The sequence below is a fragment of the Bison bison genome, unplaced genomic scaffold (assembly GCF_000754665.1).
Source record: "Bison bison bison isolate TAMUID 2011002044 unplaced genomic scaffold, Bison_UMD1.0 scf7180017864174, whole genome shotgun sequence".
In the NCBI taxonomy this organism is placed as follows: Eukaryota; Metazoa; Chordata; class Mammalia; order Artiodactyla; family Bovidae; genus Bison; species Bison bison.
Window position 1 is genome coordinate 1,205,546 of NW_011494746.1, and position 26,500 is coordinate 1,232,045.

At 43.8% G+C, this 26,500-nt stretch overlaps 1 protein-coding gene, 1 long non-coding RNA gene and 1 other non-coding gene across 4 annotated transcripts in view; 2 read left to right on the top strand and 1 right to left on the bottom strand.

Moving 5' to 3' along the window:
• Nucleotides 1–26,500, bottom strand: part of NEMF (nuclear export mediator factor) — a 230,716-nt gene that overhangs the window by 160,986 nt on the left and 43,230 nt on the right. The gene's annotated exons all lie outside the window — the stretch shown is intronic.
• LOC104990244 overlaps nt 5,952–26,500 on the top strand; it is a 26,984-nt gene continuing 6,435 nt past the window's right edge. The window contains exon 1 of the long non-coding RNA XR_825485.1: nt 5,952–6,755. This is a non-coding gene — a long non-coding RNA (uncharacterized LOC104990244). The remainder of the gene's footprint in view (nt 6,756–26,500) is intronic.
• TRNAC-ACA lies at nt 9,858–9,929 on the top strand. Its single transcript has one exon. It is a non-coding gene; the product is annotated as a tRNA-Cys (tRNA).

Consider the following 26,500-nt stretch of genomic DNA (forward strand, 5'->3'; position numbering starts at 1 on the left):
TACAGCATGCACTCATGTCTAGCTTCCTTCATTCAACATTATGAGTCATTCATATACTTGCTTGTAGCTGTAATGTATTCATTTACATTGCTTATTATATTCCATTATGTGAATATACCACAATTTATTTACTGATGGATATTTGGATTCTTTCCAACTTTCAATTACTAGCAAATAATGATGCTATGGATGTTCCTGTGCATGTCTTTCAGAATACATGTGCATACATTTTTGTTGGGTATATTATCTAGGAATGAAATTTGGGGGTCATGAGTAATATCAACCTGGCCAATTATATTTGTGAATTTTCTACAACTCTTCCTTGTATGTTAATTATTGGGTGGTTTGTATGTATTCTATTTATTCTGGATGTTTTTTCTGTTTTATAGCTCTTATAAATATTTTCTCCTGGTCTTTATTTATATTGACTTTTACTTCACAGAGTTTAAAATTTTTATGCAGTCAAGGTTATAAATCTTTTTCTGTATGGTTTCTGAGCTTTATATTTTGTTTAGAAAGTCTTTCCCTATCTCAAGATTATAAAGTATTCTATGTTTCCTTTGAATACTCATTTTGATTTTTACAATAGGATTTTTAATCAGTCTGAAATTTATGATGGTGAGAGGCAGAGGCTAATTCATGCCCAACACTCAGGGCATGAATAAAATGATACCATTTGCTGTCTGGATTTTTAGATATTTATTTTTTAAAATTCCAAGATAGGTGATGACACCAATGAGCTAAGAAACTGTCAAATTTTTTTTTTTAATTCTTTTTTTTTTTCACTTTTTAATAGTTTTCCCTAACATAAGCCTCAGATCTTAAATGGGCAAAAGTTCTGTATTAGTGGTTGCTACCACAAATGCCATGCGTGTAAATGGTCAGTGACAATTCATTTACTGTGTATTTATGGAACTTTAAAGTGCAGTTCTCGTGGATTTTTGTGTCTGATAAGGAGAAAGATTCCATCCTAGAATCTTCAAGGCAAACTGATGGCACATTGGATCTGGGCTCTCAGGCCAGGAAACCCACAGCTGCTTCTTCCCTCCTAAGGGCCCAGCTCCTGTCCATCTGAGCAGATGCCCCCAGATAGGTTATGTGATCTCAACCCATCCTCAGTATAGAAAGGGGCCCAGTTGAGATTTTATCCAGTCCCCAGGGTCAGCTTTTGTTTATAGACATGACTTCCTCCAGCAAGTCTGCTCACCTAAGGGAAACTATTTTCTTGCCCACCTGGATGATGGGTGCAGGGCCACATGTGGAGAAGCGTGTGAGAACTCAGTTGTCCTCCCAGTGTGTCTGAAACGGAGCACTGGCTTGTGCCTGTTAACTAGCAGTGCCCAGTGTGGAGTTGTCTGTTCACAGACTTTCCACTGGCTCACAGTGTGAGCTGGTTTTATTCTGTTCGCCCCTCCTTTTTAAAACCTTTTTCCTTACACGTTTTGGAGAGGGCTGGTTACCTGTGGTTTAGTTAATAAGTTATATGACTGGAGCTTGAGCTGGAATGAGAAGAAACATCCCCCTAGCTTGACAAAGAGCTTGGTTTCCGGCTGGTGAACCACACATTCCCTGGTGAACCGTCTGAGCTGGTTCACTTGGAAATTGATCTGACCAGGCTCCAAAAATATAATCAAAGTGGGTTGAAATCACTCATTTTGTCACTTTCATTCTTAGTTTCACTATTTAAGGATTTGGCTGAAAGCATTTTAAGGATTTTGTCCTGAAAGCATGGAATTTTCTATTTGTGACAATGGCATTGTGTGTGCGTGCACATATTCAGTGTCCCGGGCTTGCCTGTACAGGCATGTTTTCAGCTGAACTATTTATACCTAAAGGCATGCAGTGATTAAAGATCACAGCGTATGGTAAGTTTTCTTTGATTTCCAGAATTGCCTATCTGAATTTGTAGGTTAGTGTCTTTGGAGAAATGCAATGTGCATCCAACTGATCACCTAGGTAGAGGACCTTGCCTCAGAAATATCTGAGGATAATTTACTTATAAGAAACCAATATGCCTTTTTTTTTTTTTTGAGGAACAGGTGTATTTGACCACACATTGGGGAAGTGAAGACCTGAGCTTTGAGGAAGTCAAGTGTGAGGCCTCAGAGTGGTTATTTATATCTGAGTGATGTGTATTGAAAGTCAAAGACTTTCATTCCCCCAACATCACAGAATCAATTTAGAGAAGAGAAAAGGTGTGAGTTTTGCCTTGTTAAATATCTGTTGCACAGAGAAGAGTTCTGGTGTGGGTCAGACTGGGTCATGATCCACACACAGGCTCTACTGTAGACAGAAGGGTATTCACATGCTCTTGCTTCAGTACTTTGTGGATAAAGTGGCTCATTTCCCATTGGTTGATAGATGTGTGACTTGATTCTTGCTTCTTTTCCCAAGATGCTCCTCCCCCAACCCCACCATGTGAGCAGCCTGGTGTGGTTGTTTGGGGGAGAAGGGGAGGAAGAACCTTACATTTTCTCTCAGCTCAAAATAAGAACACTGGACTCTAACAACAGCTCAAAACTATACATTAGAAACCCTTGTGTTCGCTGTTAGAACAAATGAAGCCTCATGTGACTAGTTTCCACTTTTCTGTCTCTTGAATTGTAAAGTTCCCCTGCTCCACGCTCTTCTGGTTATGGGAAACAAGTGTGTTTTCAGACCAACATGTCAGAATTATGAGGAAGAAACTTGGCTGTGGAACAAACTACGTGATATGCTTGACAAGAACTGAGTAAAAATACGTCTCAGATTTTCTGAGGCGGTCTTCCATTTTTGGTTCAGAAATAGGACCCAGCAGCCACAGAAGGAGAAGCACCTTTGCGGCACCATTAGGGTCACATAGAGTCCCATGTAAGGAACCAACAGAGGATTTTTCTGCACAGAAAGATGGGGTGTCTCTAGGAGGAGAACTTAGTCCTGTTTCTACCAGAGTTAGGTGGAAACTGAAAAGAGAATTTGTGATCATCTGCTCTAAATGAGAAGGCCAAGGTGCAGAGTCCTCTGAAGGATGGAGCAGTGAGGAAATGTGAGGTGGCGGGAAATCACGAGCCCGTTTACATAAACATTTAGCTCCTTCTGGGTTTGCCTAAGCCTAGTCCTTTGGAGTTTGCCTTTTACGAGGGTAAACATGGTTTAAGAGTGAGCAAATATTAGTTCACATAATTAAAACCTGTTGAGTTGAACAGGAAACGTTCAAGGGAAATCTGCAGGTGTCTGCAAGCAAGGGTGACTCTGGAAGGATCTCCGTATGTCGACGCCTTTTCTCCCAAGGGGAGTGTCCCTGGAAGGAAGCCACCAAGGACAGGAGAGGAAACAGACTGCTTGTAAAAAACTGGAGCAGCGTGGAAAGGTTCTGAACTGATTAATAAGCCGCTAGCCCTGGGGAGGGTATAAAAGGCATCTGGGATATTTGCATTTTTGTTTATTGAAGAGAGGAAGGCGCCTCACAACTCTCTCCCTAATTCATTCAGGACATGATATTTTTAAGACTGCTGCCATCTCAAGGCTTGAATCTGTTTTCAGCTTCTCTCCAGGTTTCATCACACATGTATATTAAAAAAAAAAAAAAAAAAGATGGTTCCAATATGACTTTAAAAAGAAAAGCCAGCCTGACTTCTAAAATCCAATTTTGCCCCGTGGATGTATTTTCTTCCTGGAGGGGGCCATGTGATCTCTCCGCTCCTCACCATCCTGCATTCTCTGCATTCCAAGGCCTGGTCACAGCCAGATAGAAACTCTTATCCTCAGGCTGTCTGTAGTGAATGAGAGAGGGGCCTTGTTCAGACCAAGGGTGGAGACAAATGGGTGTGTAACTCACCATAATCCATGGCAAGAAATGATACACATCATGAGAGAAAAATAAAGTGCTGATGGAAATGTAATCTCATTAGAAGGATTTGTTTGTGGTGGCATTTGAAATGAGCCTGAAAAAATGAGTAGGATTTTGACAGATGGCAAAGAGTATCACTGGTATTATTATGGTGTTAACTTTCAATAAAATCAAATGAATCTGAATCTGTTCAGAACTCTTTAAACTTTTGTGAGGCTGGGCCTGGGCACACTGTTCTGCTGGTAGTAGTACCCTAATTATGCTCTTCACTTCACTTCACTTCAGTCGTGTCCAACTCTGTGCGACCCATAGACAGCAGCCCACCAGGCTCCCCCGTCCCTGGGATTCTCCAGGCAAGAACACTGGAGTGGGTTGCCATTTCCTTCTCCAATGCATGAAAGTGAAAAGTGAAGTTGCTCAGTCGTGTCTGACTCTTAGCGACCCCATGGACTGCATCTCCCAATCTCAACCCACCTCCTGGCTCCAGGTTCAGGCATGCGACCCAGACTAACCAATAGGAGAACCACATTCCCTTAACGCAGTGATTGATTGGGTTGTAAGCATGTGACTGAGGCTGAGCCAATCCTGGAGCTTTTTCTGGAACCACTGGGTAAAAGGCATCCTCTTTCTGCTGGGATTGCTGAGGTGGTGGGTTGATATGCAGGAACCCCAGGTGGCCAGTCTTGTTACCACAGAGAGAGAACCTGAGAGACACAGAGATTCCTGAGCACTTGGAGCCAGCTGTGCCTGAAATTCTACTCTGGACTTTTTAGTCAGGGCAATAAATTCACCTTTTAATAAGGCATTTTGTGTTTTTCTCTTGCAAACAAAAGAGTCCTAACCTATACATAAAATTTTAGTCTGCTTTAACAAACAAAAAACCCCAGTGGGGCAAGGGTGGTTACAGAATCATAGAGCAGTTTCCTAGCAAAAAGAAATCTTCCTACTGCTAACATTTCCAGGTGCCAGTGACTAAGAATTTGCAGACTTTATCCTTAACCCCCTTGTCTGAGGCTGCTCACCAATCTAAGTGTGCTGGATATTTTCCAATGAATCAGAAATGAAATACGCAGCACAATAGCCACAAAGTATTGAAAACAGCTCGTTGCCTTTTGTCTCTGTCCAAGCTTTGTTTTTTCTGGGTCGCATTTTGTAAGTGAAGAGTCGTAGTGATAATTCTGTTTGGATTTATTAACAGTTGAATAGACCTTTGAGAAAAGATTTGTTAATCATCAGAAGCAAATTCACCGCAGAAGCATTGTAGACAGAGAGTGGGATGGTTGCCTTGAGCCAACTAATTCTCTGCCCCTTCAGGGAAAACTCTTGGATGTTTGAATTAAGTGCCACATCTGGAAACGCAGAAAGAGAATTGCTTTTATTGAATGCATAGTATGTCCTTGGTACAAAAAACAGCATTTTGCCTGCATTCTCTCTCAATTTCATCATTTCTACAAGGTAGGTCTTAGTCCTGTTTTACAGGTAGGGAATGATGCAGACACTGCCAGTTGCTACCCCCAAATCCATCCTCTTTTTGTTCCTTGCAGATAGATAACCCCAAGAAGTTACTGCTTCTAGTTCAACGTTTATACTCCATGGGTGATTCCTGTCAACATTAATCATTTTGCAAACATTTGTCATGTCTTTCCTGCAGCTATGAATGGCCGTGTGATATGGTTCTGACCAGTGAGACTTAAGTAGAAGTCTTCTGGGGATTTCTGGGAAAGTGTGGCTGTCCTTATATGGACATTGCCCCTTCCTCCTGTTCTTTCCTTCACCCTACTTGGAACATGGATGTGAGGCTGGTGCTGGAGCAGCCATGTTGTGACCTTGAGGCAACCGTAAGGCAGACAGCCATATCCTGAGGGTGGTGAAGCAGGAATACAGAAGAACACTGGGGTATTCTGACATTGTGAAGCTACTCTTTCTGCCCCCAAAGGCCTACTTTCAGTCTTGGTGCGTGAAAAAATAAACCATTGTTTCATTAACCCAGTGAGGCTGGGTTTCTGCTACAGACAACTGAATTCTATCCCTGACTACACAGAAACTGAACTAAAGAAGTTTAAGGGACTTGCTCACATTTCCATATAAAGTAATGTCTCAAAGCTGAATGAGACATAGTACCCAGCTTTAAAGAATTCAAGCCTAGTTTGGGAGGCAGATACATAAATAGATAATTATAGTGTAATGATGGGATTTACCTAAGGGTAACATAGATGCCTCAAAAAAAAAAAAAGAGAGAGAGTCAGAAGTGGAACAGGAGTTAGCCAGGCAGAGGAGTGAGGTGGGGAAAAGAGAGTATAGCTTGAATAAAAGGTATGTAAGTGAGACACAGCACAGCCTATGCAGGGAGTCACGCAGGCTGCTGTGAGTTGTTGAAGCATAAAGTATGAGGCAGGCAGTCAGGAGAAATGCAGCTGGAGGGGTGTTTCATTTTACTATTGAGCATAATAAGCCACCACCCAAAACTTGATGGCTTGAAAGTACATTTTATCATTTCTCATAATTCTGCAATCTGAGCTTTCAGCTAGGTGGTTCTTCTGTTCATGGAGTATCTACTGGGATTAGGACATCCAAGAAAACTTCTTAACCCCCAGCTTTGGTGCCTTGGCTGAGATAAATGGAAGAGCTGGGCCATTCTCTCTCTTTCTCTGGCCTCTTCAGGTGGCTTCCTCACAGTATGATGACATCAGAGTACATGGCAGATGGCTTCCAACTGGGAGGAAGAAGAAGCTTCCAGTGCATATAGGGTCTGGGTTCAGAACTACCAGAACATTATTTCTACTGCACTCTGTTGATCAAAGCAAGTCACAAGACCAGCCCTTCAGGGAAAGGAAGCACTTTCTACTTCTTGATAGAAGGAGCACTTTGCACACACAGGGAGAGATGAATTAACAATGGTCCTCTTTGGAGACTACCTACCCCAGAGGTAAGAAGGGTACAGATGAAGGACAACCTTGTCTGCTTGTCAGGGAGGTTGATGTGAACCCCAGACCTGGGAGTGGGTGGATGTTGCTCTGCTTCATATTTGGGATCAGAAAGGAAAATACCTCTCAAACTGCCCCAACTTATCACAGTGAAACAGAGTAGTGTGATTAGGCAGAGGAAGGCTGGAGCTTGGCTTCTCTGAACTCCCTTCAGTTCCCATGTCTTATGGGAGATGGTTGAGTTGAGAATCAGAGAGTCTCCTCTGGGGTCTGCAGTGGTAAAGGACAAGGGGAGCTGCTAGCCAAGGCTGTGGAGTCAGAGTGGCCCAGGAAGCTGAGCAGGCTGAGTTCGGCTACCCCACAGCAGGAATCAGCGAGGATCTGGAGGGTGTGGTATGGGTCTGAGGACCTTGTCTTTTACCCTCCCAACCCCTACCCAAAGGGTCCCCAAAGACACCACCCCTCCTACCCAGTGAATTTACACAAAGCATCACGCTGGAGAGCAGCAAGGAGGAGAGGTGACCTGAGAGGCTGAGAATGTACCTGAAGGGACAACTTTTTCAGTGGTCTCTTCATAGCATTTCCCGGACTTCCCTGAAATCTAACCAGCAAGAGAGGCTCGTAAGGAATAATGACAAGTTATAATGAAATAGAAAAGCCATGCTAAGGAAAATTGCAGAGACATCAGAGGAGTGCTGGCAGATGCAGAATGGCAGTTACCTCTGTGGGAGGGGAGGGGAGGGGACGCAGGGGCAGTTTTGGCTGTTGTAGAGATAAGGCTTTATCTTTGAAGTTAGGGGATGGGTATGCATGTGGTTATAGTCTTTATGCCTTTTTGTGGGTTTTAAATAGTTCATAATGTAACTTTTAAAAAAGCTGCCATTCTGAATAGAATTGTGAGCTGCCAATGCCAAGTTTAGGTTTTGAACATATTGCATGGGAGTGGGAACATAGAAAGAGGCTTGAAATGGAATCAGATTTGCTTGCTCGAAAAATCAGCCAGGGTGGATATGAGGAGGACAAGAGTAGAGACAGGGAGGCCAGGGAGGGGGCTGCCACTCCAGTCCCCTGAGAGGTGACGGTGGCCTGACTGACATCCCAGGTTGTAGTTAGGGTGGCTATGGGGTCTAGTTGGTCCTAAGGACTTGGTAAGATGCAAGGGTGGGGAAGATTTCTGCTGTGAGTGAGCACCCCATCCCCTGACTGAGATAATAGAATCCAAGTGGAGGGCGTATGAGAATGGAGAGGCACCAGGGTCACTCAGGAAAGGTTGGATTTGAGGTGCCAGTGCGATGTCATGGTAGAGGAGGGATGCATGAGTCTGGTCCCCAGGGAAGAGATCTGGGGACCTCGAGCACTGATGCAGATGGGAGCTGCAGAGGTAGGTGAGATGCTCTGATGCTCCTGGTAGGGGAGAAGCAAAGAGGATCCAGGGCAGACAACTGCAGTACCCACTCAGTCAGAGAAAGGGAAGCTCCAGCAGCTCCCAGCCCTGAAGACACCCTTTGGCGTCTGGTTAGCAGGAAAACCATCCCCCACCACAACTTGCTTTGGTGGGCTCCTCCCTCTGTCCTCCCCCAGTGCGGCCCTACCCTTCCTGCCCCTGCCCATCCTGTTCTCTATTTGCTGTGCAGGTTTGCCTGCCTGGGGGATTGTATTCCTTTCCCTCCAGAATTAGTAAAAGGGCCAGAGAGAAAGGCTCCCTCCATAACCAGATCTGGATTGAGATCCTCACCTCACCCAGGAAGCAGAAGGCCCAGCAAACCCCTGGGCCTGTCTCTTTCAAAGACAGAGCCCTGAAAGACCCACCCCTGGAGCCTCCTCTGAAGTAGATGCCAAATTGAGGAAGAGTACATAAGATGGGTTACAGCCTAGCTGGCCCCTTCCTTCAGCCTCCCACCTCCCTTTATTTTTCCTTATGATAAACGCGAGACAGTGTCAGGCTTTATCTCCGTTGACAACCTAAGTATCCTCTTTTGTATGTAGCCCCTGTCTTCTAAAACTGGAAATCTGTTTCTTACAATTTGAACTTTGATATGAAGTTTGGGCCCTGAGTTAGGCAGGGATGGCTCTGGGCTCTAGGGAAAAAAAAAAAAAAGCGTTTCTGTCTCAAATTTGGGAAAACTAAAAACAACGAAGTTGCATTTCAGAAATACCAATCTCTCAAAGCATTTGTCCAAAAATGTAGATTTCGACTGTGGTATGAAAATATACTGGAGGGAATGTTACAGGGTTTTGCTTTTCTAAAACCAACCCTATGGTCAAAAGTAATAGAGCTATGAAATAAGATAATCAAAAAAGGAAAGTTTTCATACAGGAAACATTTTAATGAATCAGTTTAATGCCAAACTGTTGCATCTATCTACTCGGAGATCTGAGAAGGGCTTTCAGAGTGAGTTACTTACCAGCCCTTTGAAACTCACTTGTATAAACCATAACCTTCTGCTCTAAAATATATGCCAAGAAGAGCAGGTGTGTGCAAATAAGCAATCTCCAGTCTCATGATCTTTCTTTTCACCCAATAATTGGCTTTTTACAGAACTGTGCAGGAGGCATTGAAAGGTCCATTGGTTCATTCCTCTGCGTCCAACTGAACATCGACCAAATCAGAGAGCAGGCAGCCATTCCCTCTCAAGCCCTCCTCTGCAAACCTACTCTGGTCTTTAGTTTCCTTTCCTTGAACATCAAATTGTTTTTGATGTGCCTTCTAACTCTTGGAATGCTCACTGCCATCATTCTTATTCTGGGCTTATCCTTGGAGGACGGTAGCCCTGGCCCAGTCCTTCCATCTGTGTTCACTGTGGGCCAGGATTCAGCCAGCTGATTGAATCAATAACCTGGGGGAAGAGTTGAAAGTGGTGCTTTTCCCAGGTAATATATTTACATTTTAATAAGAGTCTCCTGGGAGAAAAAAGTGTTAACTTCCAGGCATTAAAACTAGCTGTGAGTGTGTGTGTGTGTATATAGAGGGAAGGAGAGAGAATAAGAGGAGAATTGAGGAGGAGGAAGAGAGTGGCTGCCATTTATCAAAGAAAAACACAGAGAATACCCAGAGATGATCTCTGTTAATATTTTGATTTGGGCTTCCCAGGTGGCTCTCAACTTCCCTGGTGGCTCAGATGGTAAAGTATCTGCCTACAATGCGGGAGACCCAGGTTCAATCCCTGGCTCGGGAAGATCTCCTGGAGAAGGAAATGGCAACCCACTCCAGTATTCTTGCCTGGAAAATCCCATGGACGGAGGATCCTGGTAGGCTGCAGTCCATGGGGTTGCAGAGTCGGACATGACTGAGTGACTTCACTTTCACTTTTCAGGTGGCTCAGTGGTAAAGAATCTGCCTACCAAGCAGGAGACACAGGTTTGATCCCTGGGTCAGGACGTAGTTCAATCCCTGGAGTAGGAAATGCAACCCACTCCAGTATTCTTGCCTGGGAAGTCCCTGGGACAGAGGAGCCTGGCGGGGCTATAGTTCATGAGGTTGCAAAAGAATCAGACACGGCTTAGTGACTAAACAACAGTATCTTAGTATATATCCTCCCAAGGACCTAGTGTTATAAATATGAATAATCATCCTTATCTCTAGCAGTCAAATTTTAGACACTTTTATAAAACTCAAAATTTGTACACATTGTTTTATACATCCCATTTAGTAACACTTATACTGCTGTTCCAGTAATCCCACTTCTAGGAATTTATCCTAAAGAAAAAACTAGAATGATAAGAATAACATTAGCTCTTATATATTGAATTTTAAATGTGTACCAATGGTACTGCACACCCATTAACTCACTAAATTCTCACACCCAGCCTACAAGGCACATAACATCAGCCCTCACTCAGGTCAGAGAAGCGAAGGACCTCAGGCAGGGTTCTGCTAGCAGGTGGGTCTGGAGCTGGGGCTCTGTGTGCAGGAAGGAACCCCAGCAAAAAGTATCATCCACTTGGCCTCTCCAAGAGGAGTGTATCCCTTATCCCAGGGTCTCCTGTCCTCCCCAGTTGCTCCAAAGGTCCCAGACGGGAGGAATGTGGCCAAAGTCTTGCCCTCGCCTTCAGGAGCGGGTGGCAGCAGATGACCATGCCTGTGTGCCTCCCACTGTCTAGTTTTCAGCTCTTCTTTAAAAGCACTTCTTCCAGGAAGCCTTCCCTCAATCTCTCAGACCAATTCTGTCTCCCCTGTTTCTGTTCTTCCATGGGACTGGAGCCACCTCAGTGAAGCTTGCAAGAGATTCTACTGCCTTCCACTGTGTCACCAAGTCTCTCAAAATATGTTCTTAGGGTCCCAATCAGAATTCCCTGGAGAGGAGTTAAAAGTGCAGACCAACTGGATCAGATTCTCTAGTGGGGAGTAGGGCTCAAGAATCTGCCTGTCATAGGCAGTCATAAAGATTTAGGGGTGCCCGTAGCACATTTGAGTGGTAGGGGGGACACTGCACTGGCACCAATGCCTCCTCGGAGCAGGGACTGTCCCATTGCTCTTTGAGTTCCCCACGACCCTTAGCTCGGGGAGGTACAGCAGACAGTAGTGTTTGGTGGATTCATCATAGAGATGTATTTTGAGGGGAAGGAAATGAAAGTAGAGAAGGTGGAAAAAGTGGGATTGTGGGTGTAGAATAACTGAAGAGGGTGTAATTCGAGAGCTTTTACAGAAGAGTAAATGAGATGGGAAATCTTGGGGCTGATTGAGGTCCTTTGAGTGCTACCAATAGATATTTGGTCAATATCTCCTTTTTACTCCCACAGATATATTAATACATACTTTAGTCCCAGGGATTTTTTTTTTTTTTAAATCTGGACTTTCAATGCCAGAATGAGTAATTGTGTATAAAGTGGGTCACAAGGAAGTGATAACTAATGCACAGACTATTTTAACTGCTGAATCAGAAATCTCTATGCTACATTATGAAATATGCAGGAAGGAAAATAAGCAGATGATAGGAGTGAAAGCAATCCTAAAATAATATTTTCACAGATTCTAGCCCAACACACGCCTGAGGGGTGGGGGGAGGGGAGCTGCAATGATACACTCTCCTGTGCATTGACAAAGTGAAGCAAAGATTGCTGAACTAGAGAGCTTTCCAAATGACATAAGACCTTCTGAGGCGCATGACCACACAAGCCCACAGCCTGAATGGCTTTGGCAATGTTGTGGGGGCATCTTAGTCACTCTCCTTCCTAGCATAGGCAGGCAGGGCTTAAAGCAAGCAGAAACAAACTGAACAAAACCCAAACGGAATTTAAAAATCTGTTCTATTTACTCTTCCTAAAACAAATAAACAAAATCCATCTTTTCAGTTTAATTTTTGTTTAATAGATTTTTTTTCCTTGTGGTAAAATATATACAACATAAATATTACTATTTTAACCATGTTTAAATGTACAATTCAGTGGTATTAAGGACCTTCACAATATTGAGCAACCATCCCCACTATTTTCCAGAACTTTTTTATCAACCCAAACAGAAACTCTGTACCCAATGAGGAACAACTTCCCAGCCGCCCTGCCCAGATCTTGGTAACCATCATTTTACCTTCTGTCTCTGTGAATTTGCCTATTCCAGGAAACTCACATAAAGGGAAAAAAACTAATATTTGTCCTTTGGGACAAAAATAACACAGTATTTGTCCTTTTTCATTTTGCATCATATAGTCAAGTTTCTCTCATGTAGCATGTATCAGAATTTTGTTCATTTTTATGTCTGAATAATATTTCACTGTGTACATATACTACATTTTTTTTTAATCCCTTCATAGGCTGGTGGACAGTTGGGTTGTTCCACCTTTGGTCATCGTGAATGATGCTCCTCCGAGCACTTGGGTGCAGGTATCTGGTTCAGTCCCTCTTTTCAGTTCTTTAGGAATGGAATTGCTGAATCATGGTAATTCTGTGTTTAATTTCTGAGGAACTACAAACTGTTTTTCACAGTGGCTGCATCATTTTATAGTCCCACCAGCAAGTGTTCCAATTTTTCCACATTCTGCCAATACTTACTGTTTTGCGTAAAAAAAAAAAAGTCATCCTAATGGGGTGTGAAATAGTATTTCATTGTGGTTTGGAGAGATTTTTTAAACAGAAATCATACCAAGAACACATAGTATAGATAATTTCATATAATTTAGATTTTGAACCAAAAGTAGGAATCATAACATATACTGAGAACAATAAGGATATCTATAAACTCATTGTGCAGAGCATCTTTTGCTTTATTCTACTTTTGGTGTAAAATATTCTCATCCTGTACATTGATTTTTCTTTCTGACACAAGTTTAAATTTTACCTAATATTCTAAAAAGAGTTTGTGGACATAACGTTAAAAGATGTGTTCATCTCTGGTGGTGATTGTTATTACTTCTGGTATCCTATTGCACTAGTTTCCAAGGTTGAACAGATTCCTTGAATTCCACTGTCAGGTTATGGGGCATTTCACAGTCATAAGGAACAAAGATAAGAAGCTATTTCTTTGAAGTTGACCTGTGGTCTTTTCTTAAACTGCTTATTATAGTCAAATGACAGATCTACTGTATCGAAATACTTTCCGTTACATCATAATTTTCTTTGGGCATAAACACATTTGATAAAGAGAGACCTTTCATGAACACTTGGTTAATACAAAGTTGAAGGCCCTGCTATGAGCCAGCCATTCTGCTGGATCTGGATATACACTGGTGACTAAACAGACTTTTGCATGTGGTAGACATTTCCAGAAAGAGGTACTCCTATTGTTTGACTAATACCTTAAAGGATAACTCATAATTTAAGGGTAACTCATAGAATTTTCGAGATAAATTTGGACCAGGACCGAATTATACTTATTGAATTGAATTTTACCTGATTTCCCCTAAAGGATTTGAGTTAACTTATAAAAGATATATACAATAATGTTCATATACAGAAAGACAGAATCCAGATCAAGAAGTAAGGAAGGTAGCAACATACTTGCCCTAAGTTGCCTATGGAAGGCAATGGCACCCCACTCCAGTACTCTTGCCTGGAAAATCCCATGGACGGAGGAGCCTGGTAGGCTGCAGTCCATGGGGTCGCTAAGAGACTGACACGACTGAGCGACTTCACTTTCACTTTTCACTTTCATGCATTGGAGAAGGAAATGGCAACCCACTCCAGTGTTCTTGCCTGGAGAATCCCAGGGATGGGGGAGCCTGGTGGGCTGCCATCTATGGGGTCGCACAGAGTCGGACATGACTGAAGCAACTTAGACACAATTACTATTATGAAATTACAGTGTTTGACACAAACTTTAGAGATGCATTTGCTTGCAGAAAAACAATTAACATTGACTTGTTATAACGGATATATTGAGGCTCATATATTGATATATATATCATATATCGATATATTGAGGCTCAACATTGATATATTGAGGCTCATATATCTCACATAACAAGAAGACTCAAGTTATGCAATCCAGGGCTGCCACAGTAATTCTCTATTAGGACCCAGTTTCATCATCTTTCTGCTATGCCATCCTTAGCATGTTGACCTTTGTCCTCATGCTTGTCACCTCATGGTCCCCAAATTGAGGTTGCTGAAACCTCAAGGCAGGAAGAAAGGAGAAGGGCTAGTGGGCAAGAACTCTCTCCTACTTTTCTTTCTTTTTTTTTTTTTAAATTTAACCAAAAACAATGAAGGGTCTGAGGTATCATCCTGTTTGCAAGCTAAGCAGTTAGCCTGCCTTGGTTTCATGGTTGCTGGTTGAAGTCACGAGACTCCTGGGTCAGGGACAGCCAGCTCTATTACTCAGCACACAGCAAGCAGCAGGATTGTGGTAGTTCTCCTTGCCCAAGTCCCATAGGGGTGACACAGATAGGCCCACAGGAATGTCGGCACACTCAATGGGTTGCCTCCTGGGAGAGGAACATTGAACTCAGGGACCCCAATCTTACACGATGAGCAGTAGGCAGGCCTGTCCTTTGCTCTGGAGAGATAGTATCTGTATCTTCAGAGGCTGTTATGCTATGCAGGCATCCTTGGAAGGATACTCTGTTGCTATCAGTAAGTCCTCTGCTTGTAAGGTACACAGAAATGAGAGAGACTGGAGAACTGTCTCCCAACAACATCCTCCCCAGGGACTTCTGCCTGGACACTACTGCCCAGAACTATATCTCTGGGCCACCTCTGATTTGCCAGGGAGCTGTGAACCTGGGCACTCTGGCTGGGTACACTGCTATTCACAAAGAAAGACGAGTTCAGGATGGAGCTTCTCAAGAGCACAACAAAAGCTGTGCCCACAAGTTTTTAATCTGTGTGACCAATGTCTTTTTCTCATTGTATAACAAGTTTTATGACACTTTATTGGTCCTGCCAGAAATAGTGTGTCCAACTTAGAAGAAAACTCCTAGTAAGTACCACTTTGTAAATTTCAAACAAGGTATAGGCAGTTTAGTGCAGAATTTTAATGTCATAACTGCATAATATCTAAGTGTATAGGCCCATCACTCCTTGGAACTCTCCATATTTTTTTTAAAAAAATCTGCGTTTGTTATTTTTCCAGATCATTTTTAGGGGGTGAGAATAACCATTATTTCAAGAAAATGTTTGTGTCATGAAATTCCTCCCAATCTTTGAGTATCTGTCGCTTAAGGAACAGGTTCTACGTTGTCAAGAGATAGGTGTTTGGTAAGAGGTTTATAAATATATCTTTTCTGGTTTCATTTATTTTAAGAGAATTTTTTCACCTCATGACAGTCATTTGGGGCTGACGATGTTACCATGGTAACCATGCGCCACAATACTGGTTGCTGTTGAATATTGATCCTCAGCCTCTCTCACTACAGTGCTTGCTCCTTTACTAGAAGGAGGCCTTGCTCAGAGCACATCTAGGTCAAGGAGCCCAGGCCCTGTGGCAGCTTGTACTATAACAGAAACCTCCTGGCTTTTCCTCCCAGGAACCAGTCTAAAGATTCCATTGAGAACCCTGGCTCAACCCATATCATCATGGCTTACATTTCTACTGTGACAGATAGAGGCAAAACTTCTTTGTTTCTTTTTTGGCTTCACTGTGAGAACTCAGAAGCTCAGTCAGTGCAACAGCTAAGGCACTGAGGGAAAATCTCTGACGTGAATGGACATGCCTTCCCCAGTGGCAGAGAAGTTTGTGAACTACTTTTCAAAGCCCTTACTGTATGATTTTGAAGTAAAAATGCTTCTTTCCTGAGAAGGAAGGAGAGATTTTAATCTGGGTAGTGCCCTGGGAGTTTAATGATGGAGCAGAGCCCAGGGGCATCCCAGAAGTGATGACTATCAAGGCTGTGGCAGGGTGATCGCAGATGGGGTTGACCTCGCTTCTCCACAAATGGGGGAGAGCCTCTCCCCTTCAGCAAGGTTTTGTGTATGAGAAGCGGGGGGTGGCAGGGGGTGAGTGGGTGGGGAATGGGAGTTTGTTAGAGAAAGCAGCTTTGAAAACTTCATTCTCCTTGCCAAGAACTAATGGACTGTCTTCAACGTGCATGAAAATCTGTTCGGCATGGTGACCAGGGGAGCCAAAATGAGGCCTCCACAGACCTAATTTGGCATCAGTCTATCTCCGTGTGAGAAGGTCTGGATGTGTTTATTCTACTCTCTGCTGTAACTAAGAAGAAAACAAATAAAAACCCTGCAAAGGTTCATTGAGACAACAGTTGGTCACAAAAAAGGAATTTGAACCAAGATAACGCTGGTTACATTTTATCCACGTTCCTGAAGCCAGTGCACTCACAGTTGAATACATAGCCTTTCACTATTAGATGAAAAAGGAGCCTAATCAGCATAGACTTTGTAAAATTAAAGTAATCTACATACACACACTTTTGATATCTCAAGAACCACTGACACAGTGAAAGGATTCCTACATCAAGTGAGACATTTCATTCTCTTATCATCTTTGTCCCCTGTTGGGAGAGGTGAATGAGTGTTGGTAGAGTGGAAACGTGTGGAAAAACTGCTCCCCTGACACTTGCAGTGACAGCCAGCCTTTATGGAGCTCTGTGACCTGGACACTGTTCCTTAGCGCTTTCCATGGGATTTTGCTGAATGCTGGTTAATGGCCCTTTTAAGTAAACTCGATCCTAATCCCCACTTTACTGCTGTGACAACTGAAGCACAGAGGAGTTAAGAGACTTGTCCAGCAACACACAGCTAGTTGTACAGGACCTATGCCTCTTGTGTAAAATGATTTGCATGCCCCCTCTAGCTTTGTGGCGCAAGGTCCTCACAACAAAAATGCTCCGACAGGAAGGGGAGAAGAAACCAGGCTGTGGTATATTGGAGGGGAAAAAAACAAGGGTGGCTCTTAAAGGCCACCAGGCAGCATCTCCAAGGACAGTGCAATTTCTCATCCGTGAGCTATTGGTCAGGCTCCCTGGCCTCAGAGGCCTGTCCGGGGTCACATTGCTCAACTGCCGGTAGGGGAGCTGCAGGCCTGGAAAGAAGCCCAGGCTGTAGGGCTGCCAGGGCCTGGCTGGTCTTCGACTCCAAGATAGAGGAGAATGTTGTTCTGGGTACATTTTCCTTCTAATGACCTTTCTAAGATAAGCAGAAAGGTTGTTTCAAGGTCATTCTGTTTCCCAAACTGTCTTCCTCCCTTTGTCTTCTTCAGCACCAAAAAGTCTCCTCCTCTGAGATCCAGCTGGTTCCCCTGACCTCCTTGGGGACTTCTGACTGTGCTTCTAGGGGAGTAAAGTCATTCCCGGAATTGCTTTTCTGCGGGGATCCAGTCAGGCTGATGGTGGTGTGATGACTGAGTAGACTGGCTTTTCAGCAAGATGCACTTCTTTTTGGTTTATGCTGCCCGTTTTCCCCAGAGAATCAAATTTTGTTTAATCTGAATGGGAACTGTTTGGAATGGTGATGTCACTGTCTGTCATTGGAAATTAAAAAGCAGAGGGGATATATACCAACACCTTCCCTTGGAATTTCTCTATCTCCTCCCCTTTCAACATAGTAACAGAGCCTCTTGGATCTTAAATCTTTTCACCCTTTATCTCTTGGTCATCAAGATGATGAATGCTTCTGGCCCTAAAATATGCATTATTTCAATTCTTTGGTTTAAGAATATATGGATAGTTTTAATAAAAGAGATGAAGGGATCAATTCAACTCTAAATCCAAAGTCAAGCCCTCTTGGTTAAACCTAAAATATTGTGTCTCACAGGCTTAGTTTTAAACCAAGGATTTAAAGCATAACTTATTTGTTCCTCTGAAAAACTTAAAAAAAAATCCAAATGGGGATAATTGTTCACATCTGCCTAATGATGTTTCTAGTTGAAAAGACATAAGAGAATGGACATTTTTGAGTTACAATAACTTCTAGTTCATAATTAAAATCAAAATGGGAAATTCAAGTGAAAGAACTAGATACTTTTGAAAGGTATTCTTTATATGAAGACTCAAAGTAACACATTTTCTTAGCTTCATCAGGCATTGATTTTTTTATCTTTATTTTTTTCTATTTTTGTGCAGGTGAGGTAGGGAGGAGCAGATATTTTGTCTCCATCACATCAATAATTCTTTATTATTGTTTGACTTGCCTTGTGTGTGCTGTTCACTAATGAGGCCTACAATACTGTCCACAGGGTCTGAAATGTGTAAGAAGGGGTCAGAAGGCCTTGGGAGAACTGAAAAAGAAGCCACTGCCCTGGCTTCAGTCACCTGTCCCCAGACCAAACCACAGCTAGTCATCCATGACGATTTGAAGACCAGCCCCCACTCAGCTGCTATTTTCGACCACAGTCCTTGTTGCCCTAGGCGCTCACCCATGAGATTGAGAACTTTAATGCCAGAAAGAAGTTAGAAACTGATATTGAAGAGCAGACCTGTGTTGTAAAGAACATAGTTCTAGGGAGACTGGTGAATGAAGAAGAGTAGGTATGAATGGGGTCTGACTAGAGCATGACAGAAAAGAAGATCAAATGAGCTGATGTAAATGGAAGCCAAGATTCTAATGAAAGACTAAGGTGTCCTACTGAAAGACAGAAGGTGATCAACAAAAGCTTCTTAACTGGATTAATCACAAGATGGTAGTCAAGGGATCCTTGGTGGTGGTGGTGGGTGGCGGGGGGCAGAGACCAACCAGCTCAAGATGTTAAGGGTCTGAAAAAGTGAAAGTGAAAGTCATTCAGTCTTGTCTGACTCTTTGTGACCCCATGGATTATACAGTCCATGAAATTCTCCAGGTCAGGATACTGGAATGGGTAGCCTTTTCCTTCTCCAGTGGATCTTCCCAACCCAGGGATCAAACCCAGATCTCTCACATTGCAGGTGGATTCTTTACCAGCTGAACTGCAAGGGAAGCCCAAGGATACTGAAGTGGGTAGACTATCCCTTCTCCAGCAGATCTTCCCAACCCAGGAATCGAAGCGGGGTCTTCTGCATTGCAGGCAGATCCTTTACCAACTGTTAAGGGTCTGTGGAGAGGGTAATTGCAGCTTGAATCAGGGAGTGTCTTTGGAGGAGCAGATACGAAGCAACAGAACTGCACACTGAAGCCAGGCTTGGTTGTGAAGTGAGATGGGGCAAAAACTGCTAGTTGCCTACACAGTATCTACTCGTCCCTTTTCCCCTCATAACACAACTCACATTTTAAACTGGATGACAATATGCCCAGCTGGAAGATTATATTTGTCAACCACATTTGCATCTGGGTTGGCCATTGAGATATCAGCATAAGTCTTTGGGTTGATCTTCTGTGAAAACTCCTTAAGAGGAGCTAGACTGCTGACATACTTGTTTCTTTTTTTCCTCCTTCTCCCTTCCTCTTGTGCCTTCTTGGACCAGAAGATCAATGTGATAGCTGGAGCTTTAGCTGCCACATTGGCCTATGAAGTGAATTTGAAGATGCAAGTCGTATACTAAGGATGACAAAACAAAAAAAGGAAATCTGAAATTTTGATGACACTGTAGCTCCCATATCAGCCAGAATCCTATTTTATTTTGAATGATAGAGAAATAGGCTTCCATCTTATTGAAACCATTGTTATTTCCTCCTTTACCTGGGACATCACAAGCCTAGAGAATTTTTGGAAGGCCTTGACTAAAGAGTGAAAAATTAAGGATTTTATTTGGTTTTTGGTATGTTCATTTTTGAAGTTAAATAAGCTGTAAAATAAAGGTGATATAGCTTGACAAAATGGTCTCTGAGCTCAATCATAAAAGGAATCAAGAGATTATGTATTATTGTGTTATGTAGTCATTTGGTTTAAACAAAAAGAGGCTTTGTTTGGTTATGTAACTGAGAAATTCAGAGGTTGTGTGGACTTAGGTAAGGCCAGATATAATAGCTGGAAAAGCCAAAGAAGACCCAGTGTCTCTTCATTTCTTCTTAGTCTCCCGTGGTTTTATTCTTAGACTGTCCAGGTGGCCAGCCCCAAGCCAATCACTGTGGCTAGTGTAGCTACAACAATAGAACCCACTGAATGTCTTGACCCTACCAAGGTCCACCCAGAAAACCACAGTTAGGTTAATCTCTCCCAAATGCATGGCTAGGAAGTGTGGGGCTCTGCTAGGAAGGGGAAAAGGAAATGCATATGGAGAGATCACCATGTGCTCTATATCTCTCCTGGCCATCCTTCCCAAATAGAGTTATTTAAAGTGCTTCAGTTTTTAAAAGGCAAAAATCTTTTTCTCTCAAAATCATTTTTACTAGCCTGAAAGCCAGTCTTAGGCTTATCGGTTGGAAGTAAGGCATGGGATTGCCAGAGAAACTTAGCTACTCTTACTTTAATTAACTCAACAGTAAGTATATTGGGGTACTAATTATGCGTCATATGGGGCTTCCCAGGTGGCACTAGTTTAAGAACCTGCCTGCCAATGCAGGAGACATAAGAGACGTGGGTTCAATCCCTGGGTCTGAGAGTTGCTGGAGGAAGAAATGGCAACCCACTCCAGTATTCTTGCTTGGAGAATCCCGTGGACAGAGGAACCTGGTGGGCTATGGTCCATAGGGTCGCAAAGAGTCAGACATGACTGAAGCGACTTAGCGCACAAGCGTGCATGTATCATATAGTCAGTAGGTCTTGCTTGAGAGGATGGACACTTATTAAGCCATGAGAATGAGTGGCTGTAGCACACAGGGACACACATACTCTTTCTGAAGGTCAGGAAGCACGCATGAGGGCATGGGGAATAGAATGGGGAAGACTATGACTGGGATTGGATATTGGGTGATGCTCAGAGAGGGTGCACCTGTGTGGGTCCCTAAGCACGGCCCCTGGGTAGCTCACTGGTCCTGTGCATCTGAGAGAGGGAAAAGCAGACGGGAGATGCACATGGGGGCCTCAAGCTGCACCTGTTTTGTAGTCTTACCAGTGCTGGGTTTTGACTGGGGTTCTGAGTCCTCCTGGTTGGGGAGTCTGGGGGAGGAGGATGGATAGAATTATTGACTCTTAACTGGGGTTTGGGGAATGCTTGGGGGATAAATTGTTAGGAAATGAGGGTGAAATCCCTGAAACTCTCAGGAAGAGTTTCTGCCAATCCAGCCACTCAGCTGCTCTCCTGACCCTGGAGCAGTTTCTTGGGGGTTTTCGGTTTATCATGACACAATTCTTTTTCCTACAAGAGTTAGAGAATAAGGGCTCCATAACCCAAAATAATTCAGAGCATGGTATTGTCTCTATTTTAAATCATCTCCCAAGGGGTTCGGTTAACAATGTACATGTCAAATTATGTCACGTCCATTAGCTGCTCTAATTTGGTCAGGCTGGGTCAGGCAGTCCCTGAACTGACGGAGCTGTGAACGTCCCAGCAGACAGACAGAGCAGCAGCGCCCGAGCTGCCCTTGGCTTAAGCTGCATCAGGGTGTGACATCCCACTAGGGAGCACCAGGCAGTGACACGTGGAAGGTTAACCTCATGATGACAGAGACCCATCATCACCCCTTTTATCAGAGGTTTGCCCCTGGAGACCAGAATATGTGGGTTTGAATCCCAGCTCTGTCATTTAGCAGCTCTGTGATCCTGGGCAAATTCTTTAAATTTTCTGAGCCGATTTTTCACATCTGTAAAATGAGAAAACTCGTAACACTTCATTTATAGGGCTGTAGTGAGAATGAAATGCATGTAAAATGTTTGGCAGAGTGCCTGACACTTAATAACAACTCAATCCTAGCTATTTACTACTAGTACTAGTATTTAATTTTTTATCTTGTGTGTGTGTGTGTTAGTCCCTCAATCATGTCCGACTCTTTGCGACCCCATGGACTGTAATCTGCCAGGCTCCTCTGTCCATGGAATTCTCCAGGCGAGAATGCTGGAGTGGGTTGCTGTTCCCTTCTCCAGGATCTTCCCCACCTAGGGACTGAACCTGGGTGTCCCTCATTGCAGACAGATTCTTTACCATCTGAGCCACCAGGGAAGCCCTTGTTTAGTCCTACAAAATTGGGGCTCCTTCCAAGATCACCCCCTCAAAATTCTTCACCAGCCCTCCAGAGACCAAGAGAAGATGAGCAGCCCTTTCTGGAGGGCATGGAGGGGTAGCTAAGAGGAGTCACAATGGTATTTTGACATAGAATTATTTAAAATGTGGCAAGAGTAGCCTTGACTTTAAGACTGGCTCTGTGTGGGCATGGAAAGTTTCTTTATCTGCCTAAGTGACCACAGGATGCCCTTGTATGGCCACACAATGGGTCACTGGAGCTCCAAAAAGGCAGACATAAGGGGCTGCCATCCATTTTTCTATAGAGGTAAACTGAGGCACAGAGAAGTCTACACACACATGCATAGTTCCTTCCCCGACTTCTGAAAGAACAAGTGAAACTAGGGTAATTATAGAGGCAGAAGCAAAATCTCCTCCTCAGATGACAAGAGACTGAGGTATCTGGGCCAACCACAATGGAAGCTAACATTTGGAAAGTGATCTGAGGTTGCTTTACATGCACAGAGACTTTGCCTCTCATCCTCTTTCTCATCCAAAGCCTCTGGAGTTGTCTGGCCACCCCTTCGTGGGTATATCCAGGAGGTGGTGTGTTGTAGAAAAAAAGTGTTAGTTGTTCAGTTGTGTCCGACTCTTTGCTACCCCATAGATTGTAATCTGCTGGGCTCCTCTGTCCATGGGATTTTCCAGATAAGAATACTGGAGTGGGTAGCCATTCCCTTCTCCAGGGGATCTTCCCAACCCAAGGATCAAACCTGGGTCTCCTGCACTGCAGGTGGATTCTTTACCATCTGAGTCACCAGGGAAGCCTAAAGTAAAGAAAGTGTTAGTCGTTCAGTCCTGTCTGCTTCTTTGTGACCCCATGGACCAAAAAAGCCCCGGTTTGTATTTAAGAGACCTGTACTTTAAGCCCAGTCCTGGCAGACCAGCTGTGTGACCTTGGAAAAGTTACTTAACCTAGGACTGTACTTTAGAAATGGAAGTGAAGGGTTTGCATGACATCAATGGTTTTCCAACCATGACTGGTCAGGAGAATCTCTGGGTGTGTGTTGGGGAATAGGGTGGGGAGGTGAGATCTGGAGCCTCAGAATCTGTATTTGCAACGTGTTCTAAGTGATTCTGAAGAGCAGTCTCTGTTGGGAACCCTAGAGGAGATGCTATCCAAGATCCTTCAAAGGGCTCCAGGGTTTTCTGACAACAAAGTCTCCTTAAGCACATGTTGTACAATTCAGTCCAGAGGAGATGGCAGCCCTCACGGTGAACCCATGAGAGACTCGGTGTGTACCCCTGGAAGCAGCCGACATGGCTGAGCACGCAGCATGTACCATGTGTGGGAGTGGGCTCCGGGGCTGGGCCTGTTTCTTAGCTGGTTCTCCCAGTGGAGCCAGTATATTGGGCTTGCCTGGGGTCAGTGGGACCTCAGCCTTGACTGTGACTGTCCGCTGCCTTGTCCCTGAGGGCTCAGGGCTTCTTGCCATTGTGCTGTGGTCTGGAACACCCAACACACCTGCCTCAAGACTCAAGAGCCCATCAAGAATCTCACAAGCCTGCTGTGCATTCTGGAGGCTGACATCCTTCACGTGAGCTTTGGAATTATTCAGCCCTGTGCCTCCAGCTGTCCCCAAGTCACAGGAAGTCCTGGTTTTAATGAGGAGCTGTGGAATGCCACGGCTAAAGCTGCCTTTAGTTCTTTTTCAAAAAGTTTCAATTATGGGTTGATCCTGACATTCTTTGGCTTTACTAAATGGGGAGGAGGCTTTTGTGTTTGTGTGAGGGCTGAGGCAGGAGTCAGTCATGGCTCTTGGGGCTGACTTTGATCCGGAAATGTGTGTCTAGACTGCCTCTGAGTGGCAGAGAGAATGGGAGTGGTGGTCCCTGGCGGGACCCTCCCTGCCTGCAGGGCACTGAGCAGGGGGCCGCTGCATGGGTGTGCGTGTGTGGACTGGTGTGCTTTAGTTCACGGGGTTGGCCACCACCAGCTCTTGACTGTTGTTGCCACGTACCAATGAGAGCCTAACGTTGCCAACACTCCTGCTACTTTAAAGAAGTCAGAAGTTTCAATTTTACCTGAATTCTCCCAATTTTAAAATAATGACACCTTGAATTTAGAAATTCCTCAGACCAAGCAATGGCACCCCACTCCAGTACTCTTGCCTGGAAAACCCCACAGACGGAGGAGCCTGGTGGGCTGCAGACCATGGAGTCACTAAGAGTCGGACACGACTGAGTGACTTCACTTTCAGTTTTCACTTTCACGCATTGGAGAAGGAAATGGCAACCCACTCTAGTATTCTTGCCTGGAGAATCCCAGGGACGGGGGAGCCTGGTGGGCTGTCATCTCTGGGGTCGCACAGAGTCGGACATGACTGAAGCGACTTAGCAGCAGCAGCAGCAGCAGACCAAGCAAACCATACCTTCAAGCCACAGTCTGAGACTCTAGGCAGAAAACCTGGTCTGGGTATGCTCTAATAGTCTGCTCCCAAATGAGCAGAACCTCCAGAGGGAGACTATTAGGTCTTAAGAGTGAAATCCATCTCCTAGGTGAGTTCCTTGGCTGGAGGGGGAAGGAAGGCTCTGGCTTTCTGAGGCCCTAGAAATCCCCCTTTCCACTGCTATATAATACCCCGCTGTAGCACCAGGGACCCTCAGAGCTCCCCTGGGCTCTCCCTCTATGTGACCCTGCTCCCAACAACCCCTAATTACACAGCCTGCTTCCTCAGGTGTGACACCCAGTTACAGACTATGACACCATTTCCTTTCCCACCTAGAAAAACAACTGAACCCAAGTAACACGGCAATAACTTCTGACATGTACAACTTTGAGGTTTCTTTTATTTTTTAAAGGTTAATCACTTATGTAATACTTTGGTACTCTAATAGAGACGATTTATTCATGACACACATCTCAGTGTGGCGATACATAAAACAGATAAGGAACAAGAAGTGGCTCCAGAATTTCTATATGGGAAAATCTTGGGGATGGCATTTTGTTGGAAGCAAGGAATAGCTGAAGGATTTCTTCTAAAGCTACGCTATATATTCTTAAATTGCACATTTATCTAAAAAGCAAAGGAATGCCCAGCAGCCAGGCTTTGACCCTACCATTGTGATTGGTCAGGACACGAGTAAGAGCAACACTAAGGTAGAGACCCACCCCCTCCTTCTAGATGGGGAGGGGGATGGGCAGGATGAAGTCCCAGAACAACCCAGGTGCAGCATAGGCCCCAGTGCTCAAGAAAATATTCAATTTGTGGCTATTACCAAAAAGTCTACAAATAAATGTTGGAGAGGGTGTGGAGAAAAGGGAATGCTCCTACACTGTTGGTGGAAATGTAAAGCGGTACAGCCACTGTGGAAAATAGTATGATTCCTTAAGAAGCTAAAAATAGAGCTACTATATGATCCAACAATTTCACTCTTTGGTATACACCTGGGAAAAATGAAAACTCTAATTCAAAACGATATATGCACCCCAATGTGCAAAGCACCGCTATTTATAATAGCCAAGACATGGAAGCAACTCAAGTGCCCATCAACAGAAGACTGGCTTAAGATGTGGCATATGTACTCAATGGAATAGTATTCAGCCATAAAAAAGAATGAAATATTGCCATTTGCAGCAACATAAATTAACCTAGAGAATATTACATTTAATAAAGTAAGTCAAAGAAAAATTCTATATGATATCATTCATATGTGGAATATAAAAATAAAATAAATGATTTTATATATGAAACAGAAACAGACTTACAGACATAGAAAATAAACTTATGGTTTACCAAAGGGGAGAGTAAAGAAGCCTCTCTCTCATTTGGAGGGAGGGACAAATGAGAAGTATGAGATTAACAGATATAAACTACTATACATAAAACAGATAAGCAACAAGGATTTACTATACAGCACAGGGAAAAGACGCTTACTCCTTGGAAGGAAAGTTATGACCAACCTAGATAGCGTATTCAAAAGCAGAGACATTACTTTGCCAACAAAGGTTCGTCTAGTCAAGACTATGGTTTTTCCTGTGGTCATGTATGGATGTGAGAGTTGGACTGTGAAGAAGGCTGAGTGCTGAAGAATTGATGCTTTTGAACTGTGGTGTTGGAGAAGACTCTTGAGAGTCCCTTGGACTGCAAGGAGATCCAACCAGTCCATTCTGAAGGAGATCAGCCCTGGGATTTCTTTGGAAGGAAAGATGCTAAAGCTGAAACTCCAGTCCTTTGGCCACCTCATGCGAAGAGTTGACTCATTGGAAAAGACTCTGATGCTGGGAGGGATTGGGGACAGGAGGAGAAGGGGATGACAGAGGATGAGATGGCTGGATGGCATCACTGACTCGATGGACATGAGTCTGGGTGAACTCCGGGAGTTGGTGATGGACAGGGAGGCCTGGC